The following is a 6966-nucleotide window of genomic DNA, read 5'->3' as shown; positions in this document are numbered from 1 at the left end:
TGGACTGAGGAAAGTCTGATACAGTGTACCCATTAAGTACATTGGCCTTCTCCTGGGTGTTGGTTATGAGCTGTCCCATTTGGTTCAGCACGGGTCCAATCTTATCCTTCTTTTTTTTTTCCCTTCAGACTCCCTATCTTAAGAGGGGGTTCTCAAAGATCCATAGACAGTTCTAAATATCCCAGATATTGTCTAGGAATAATCTTTTAATCAATTTTATTTTCTAATCTGCAGCTGTTCCCTTGATTTGTTGTTAGTTTCAATTAATGTATTCAATTAATGCATGCTAAAACTGCCTATATAAATATAGGAAAAAAGCAGATTCCCCACAAAAAACCCAAACAAATTCCATTAAAATATTTTGAATTGATCTGAAATATCTTTTCTCTTATGCAATACATGAGAATATCTGACCTGAAAAAAATCCTTTGTGCTCCTACAGGTGTATTCTATGAGTGCTTCACAAATCCTAAAGTGACTCACTTCCATCATGGGCCTCCTTGGGCATGTCTACACAAGGCACTTTACTGCACAGTAGAGCTAATTACTACATAGTAAGCGTCAGTGTTGACATGTGCTGACCATTACTGCATAGTAATTTCCTCTACTTGGCAGTTAATTTGCTACCTGCAAATGCAAGTAGCAAATTAACTGCTGAGTATGGCATGTGTTGATGGCTGACTGGGAGCAAATTTGCTCCTGGTCAGCTGGGCAGTGGGGATTGTGAGATTGCTCCTTACCCCCGGGAGCTGTCTGCTGCCAGGGAGGTCTCCAGTGGTGAGGGCCAGGTAAGAACAATGCCCCCCTGCCCTTGTAGCAGGGAGCTCCCAGCCCCGGCTCCACGATCATGGAGCAAGGGCTGGGAGCTTGCTCCTTGTCTGCAGGAGCTGCCTGCTGCCAAGCCAAATTCTGGTGCAGAGCCCCAGGGGCAATATCCTCTTGCCCCAGCAACAAGGGCCTCCTGGCCCTGGCTCTGTGATCCTGGAGTGGAGGCTGGGAGCTTGTTCCCAGCCCCAGCTCCATGATCGTGGAGTGGGGGCTCGGCGATTGTTCCCCTGGAGCTCTAGAGTAAACCCACTTGGCAGCATTTGCATGTGTAGACGTGTCCCTTGTGGATCATGTAACTGTTATTTAGTCTCTTTTTACTAGAAGATTACAGAGAGAATAAATCAGTGGTAGGATCTGTGTCCTGGGCTTTTCCTGTCTGGGATTATGGGGTTTGGGCTCCATGTGCTGAAGTCGCTTTCCCCACAAATTTGGTGCATGATTCCAGCAGCCCCTTTTGTGAGTTTTAGAATGTCATGTAGGCTTTGTCACTCCACTGAATTTCCAAGGAATATGGAAGGGTCTCTCGGAAGAAGAAGAGCAGATGTACTCACTAAGCAGCGCAAAAGGGAAAATAGCTAAATAATCTCCACTACTTCCACAGGCCCCAAGGGACCATGACTTGGAAGGTCCATCATTCTTCTTTCCCAAAGGGACAAATGGATGGAAATATTACCCAATGATCTCAGCACTTCAGGGATCTTTGACTTGTTCTGTAAGGCTGGGAAGCTGTATGCTAGTGTGGGAAGTGCAGTAAAGACTGGACATCAATGGGAAGGTACTTGGGCATTCTTACAGAGGTAGATTTAGGGCTGTTTCAGAACTGATCAATTGCTGCGTCTGACTCCTCCCAAACAGCAGTCCTGTGGCTTGGCTGGAAGGTGGAATCCAGGGACATCCACAGCCATTCGGTCCAAGGTAAGCCAGGTGCCTCATGTTCATGACAGGGCTTTTAGCGGAAGAGGGCAGAGATGTAATAAAACAGCTGGGTGCCCAGGCAGCAGTGACTTCCAACTGCTGGGGAAGTTGGCTTCTGTGACAACTGCCCCAGTTACCCAGCCCTACCTCTGCTACTGGGAAGGGGGCTCATTGCCTGAGCGAGCTATAGGGAGAAGCTACCTTAAGTAATGCTAATATTGTTGGTCGTAAAAAGAGAGGGGACGGTCTATAGGGAAGAGGGAGAGATAAACGAACACAAAATAAGAGGCCGCCGGGATTTTTATGATGGAAGCAAATTTCAAAAGTTCCTCAGCAAGATTTGGTTTGTTTGAAGGCTTAAAACAGCTTTTCTAAAATTAGAATGACAAAAAATAAATAAGAGCACCATAACTTTATACTCAGTGTGGGGTTGTGTGTTGCAGCTGAGTGGCCTTATTTCTGAGCAGAGAAGTTAGGTGTGCTAGCCTGAAGTTAGGCAGAGGGCACCTTGGAGATCATAGATATGTCTATGATTTAGTCAGTCTATAAGGTGCAAATTTTCCTTGCCTTCTTTACCATACTCACCTTACTCCTTTTTATCTTAGCATTTATGTTTGATGTGTCTTAGAAATCATAGAAAATTAGGGTTGGAAGGGACCTCACAAGGTTATCTAGCCCAACCCCTTGCTCAAAGCAGGACCATCCCTACCATATCATCCCAGCCAAGTTTTGGTCTATCCGGGTCTTAAAAATCCTTAAGGATGGAGATTCCACAACCTCTCTGGGTCGTCTGTTCTAGTGCTTCACTTCCCACCTAGTGAGAGAGTTTTTCCTAATATCTAACTTAAACTTCCCGTGCTGTAAATTGAGACCATTGCTCCTTGTTCTGTCATCTCTCACCACTGAGGATAGTCTAGCTCCATTCATCTTGTCTTTGAATTGCGTGTGAGCTCTTTGGGGACTATGTGTCTGAGTGACTATCACAGGTACGCACTGACCAAACATGGCATTATTATGCAATAACCTGTAATATGATGAGGATTGGATCTGAATTTGAACTGCAGGCTGTTAAATTGGATCAGCTCTAGAGATTGGGAGGTTTGAAATATTGTGGTGCTCGTTGAGGGAACCATAGCTACTGTCTTACATATGTACTTAAGCAGCTGAGCTTCCAGCTGGGGAATGTGTTGGGAGGACAAGGAGCATGTAGTATTAAGCAGTGGATCAGGACAGGGAGAGTGAATGCAGTGATAGTGTCAGAGTTCAACAGCTGGGAAAGACTGGGCTTATTGTGTATCGTTAATCGTACTGCATGAGCACACTATCAAAGCCACTAGAGGGCCATCAAACCTAGCAGTTTAAAATTAACTTTTAATACACTTCAGATGCACAGCAGCAGTAACTGAAATACACAGCCTGTCACACGGATGGTGGACTGGCATTGCCAGGTCAGAAAAGCTTGGTCTCAGCTGTTCAGGCACCAACACCAGGGTCCCAATTTTTGGCTTACTCCTGATAGTTGTTTCTATGCTGCAGAAGATATTGTATGAAACCTTTACAGTGTCTCAGCATCGCAAGATAAATGCCAGTGATGCATACCTATAATTTCCTTCTAAACCCTTTTATCTCAGAGGCATTGATGCTGTGCTATGACTGCCTCTCAAATACATGTCTGTAGACAGCCAGCTATTTTCCACAACTGAACTTGTGATAGACTAAGGTTATGGGAATGAAAAGATGTCTTACAGGGGCCTTGCTGTCACAGTAGTTTTCTACTAATAAAATAGGAGGCAATCCTCCTTTTCATTAGTGCAGAATCAGGCCCATTATGAACTGAACTTTATATTTCTTGGCAGGAGTTTTCTTAAATTGCTGTTCCTAAGTGAGAAGGTATTTGGACCTAATGGGTTAATCTCTTGGGGTTTCCGGTTTTGCTTTCAACAGGGCACATTTTTCCTTTTACAAATATTTACAGTCTGTTTGTGTGTGTCCTTAAGTGGATGCAGCTGCTATTGAGCAGCTGGGAATGCACCTTGTTTACTTCCGTGTAGGATTAATGGCTTGTAGGCTCCATAAACAAAAACTGGTTATTTTCAGGCTGCATCACATTGAAGAAATGTCAGGTTTTACCCTTTCTTGTGGGTCATTAATTTATTTCCTCCAAAACTCTGGCATTTTACCAGTTGTGTATCCCTGAAAATACATTTGCAGAAATTACAGAATGCAGTTTAGACTTTGCTGGTAGTATATTCAGCCCTTTTAGATAAATGGTTACTGTGAATGTGGAGAACTGGACTTCATGACCCAGGAAACCCCTTCCCATCTTATATTTCTATATTTTTACTCAACTGTCTTTCCTTCATTACTTTTAATTTGTAACAGGTGTTAGGACTTCTCTGCTTGAAAGTTCATCTGGGTTAAGGTAGGGTGTGAATTTAAAGCTTAATAGCCTGTTCCTGAACAATTCTTTCCCTCTTTCTGCATTTTATATACATATATATATTCTCACTAAAGCATACCTGCATATTTATTGAGCTTGTCTTCAGATGGAATTATCCAAGAATTGGTTATTGCACTTTAAATTTATACCCCACTTTATGAATAAATTACAGTATCCTGAAATGGTGAATGGTGAAAATGGATAAAAATGACTCACAATTGGGAACCAAGAAAAAATGCAGAATATGCTATTTTCTTAGTATCTCTGTTTCCAGGAATCTGGTAAGGATTCTATAATGGCTATAGGAAATCCTTGGTTTTCCTATTTATTATGAACAATGTTCATTTATTATGAACAATTATTTATTATTGTTCATTTATTATGAACAATGACACAATAAGTGTCATTGTTCATAATAAATGCATCTCATATACATGTAGAACTGCAGATAGAAATCCTAAGAACCTGGACCCCTAAGTATGTGTGTGTGGCAGCGGACATTTGGTGCCCAGCACTTTAAGGGACTGGAGCTAGCTGTGGAGCAGCTGGCAGGTACAGGTAGGCCCAATTAAGCAGTAACATGACCGCAAAGGGGCCACCAGATTAGAGGAAGGCTGGGCAGTCTCAGTATAAGCCCAGGCCCTAGAAACAGAGCCAGCAGTTACACCTAGGGAGCTAGAGGAACAACATTGCTCAGACCTGCAGACTGCAGCTCCCAGAATACCTGGAAGTCGGGGGTAGAAACTGTGGCGATGGAGGAGGTTCCTGGTCCTGGGACATGACCTGAAACTATACCCTGCTGGGGTTGTATGGTGTGGTGGGGCTGCCTATGGCAAGGCAGTCTTCAGGAAATGTTACACCTGTGCCTCCTAGTGAAAAGTAAGGATGAGGTGCCATAAAGCCTCAGCCCCTGCTGCCTTGTGGGTACTCCGTGGAGCAGAAAGACTAAGGAAGCATGCCTCGACAGAAAAACATAGGGCCCAGGGCCGCTGAGTGGGGCCTGAGGCAGAGCCAAGGTCCACTAAAGAGGGACTTGAGGCCCAAAGGGTGTAAGGCCCAGGAGCCCTGGGAGGGGTAGAGCAGTGGCCCAGAGAGGTGGTAGAGGCTGAGTTCAGCCTGGTAGGGGACAGAAAGCCAGAGGCAGTGTGCAGTAGGCTCTGTGAGAGCCTGAAGGACTGTGGAGCAGTGACCCCAGTAACGGAAGCAGAGCAGCCAAGGTATGTCTTAGGACACCTGAGGCTGAATGGGGCTGGAGGCCAAATGTGGGTGTCATCTGTGAGGACACACTGTAGGGGTGGTTCAGAGCCATGTATTTATGCCCTTGGCATCAGGGTGTTAAATGGGCAGCATCCTGCCTAGAAACAACTTTTTAGTTACAACAAAGGTATGGCAGGAAACTCAGGAGGGCGGACTGCCCTAGACAGGTGGGCGGGCCAACAATGAGACTGGGCTCGAGATGGCCCCCTGTCACGGTATGCTAATTAGCATTCCCCAAGATATTAGGCTAAAAGGAACATTCCTTATGTTTGTCATCCACGTCAGGAGTCCTGCTACACAAAATGCTCTGGAAGTCATCTCTACACTCCCTCCACTCTATGAAGACATTCAACCCAGAATCTTGGGGCAGGGAGGAAGTGTTTACAGTAAGTCCCCAAAATGACACATTTTTTAAAGAGATATCCATAGTGGGTATTCATGGCATGTAGTGTGATGGCAAAGCAAAGAAGACAGCTGTAAATGGGTACTCAAACAGACTGGGGAATAAAAGGTAGCTGGATGTGATACTAATCACATCACTCCCTTGTCTGCTGTTGGCTTTGAAACTGACATATTTTAGCCATTTAAGCCTGATGCAGGATGGACTTTTAACCTGGACTAAGTACAGGCAGCCAAAAAGCCTGAGACTGAGTCAATACAGTCTTTGCAGGCTAGTCTAAGCTGCAGAGATTGAATCGGCAAGCAAGTAAAAACAAACATTCACTTTTGATTCAGGAAATTCAGGTACATGCCTTCAGTGGTCAAGTCAGAAGCCAGGCGGCACTAGAGCACACCTCCAAGCCTGCCAGATCCAAGGCTTTTCCCCTTCCCTGCTTGAGCAGAGGGGACATGGCCAAGCTCTAGCCTAGAACTACCCGGAGGGTGTGCCTGGGTGGAGGCAGCACCTGGCAGGCTGAGGAGGGTGTGGATGGAGAAAAAGGTAGTGGCACTGAGTTCATAAAATCTTGAACAAGAATAGTCTTTTCTCTGAAGCAAGCACATATTGAACAGACGGGAACAAGCCTGTGGAGTCCTGCTGGCTGTGATCATGGACTACAAATCCCAGAGGCACCTGGAAGCAGAAGGAAGAAGTCCTGCTGGTGTGGGTCTGGACTGAAGATCCCAGAGACCTTGGGGGCAGCAGGAAGAGGAAGTGAACACAGTTTATACTTAGATGCTGGGGGATTCTGATTTAACTTGAACCAGGAAGGGGTCTGGGACAGAAGTTTCATAAACCGGTTTGACCAAAATCAGTTAAGTTTGATACTACATCCAACCAGATTTTTCTTAAATCAGTTTCAACCATTTTGAAATTGGTTTATTTGCACGGAGCTTCTGTTCTGTTGCAGGTTTAAACCAGTTTCTGAAGACTTAAACCAGTTTATGTGTAAGTTCTGTTCCTAGGCCTACTGGCTGCATCCAGATGAGCGCGGATGTGTGGTATGTGGCACCACAGACCCATCCACAGTGCCACACACTCCACATGCAGGCATTCCCATGCTGCTATTTTGCAGCGTGGGGGGTTT

Source organism: Gavialis gangeticus, unplaced genomic scaffold, assembly GCF_001723915.1.
Source record: "Gavialis gangeticus isolate Ggan-Ray unplaced genomic scaffold, GavGan_comp1, whole genome shotgun sequence".
NCBI classification, from domain to species: domain Eukaryota; kingdom Metazoa; phylum Chordata; order Crocodylia; family Gavialidae; genus Gavialis; species Gavialis gangeticus.
This window is presented reverse-complemented; position numbering follows the sequence as displayed.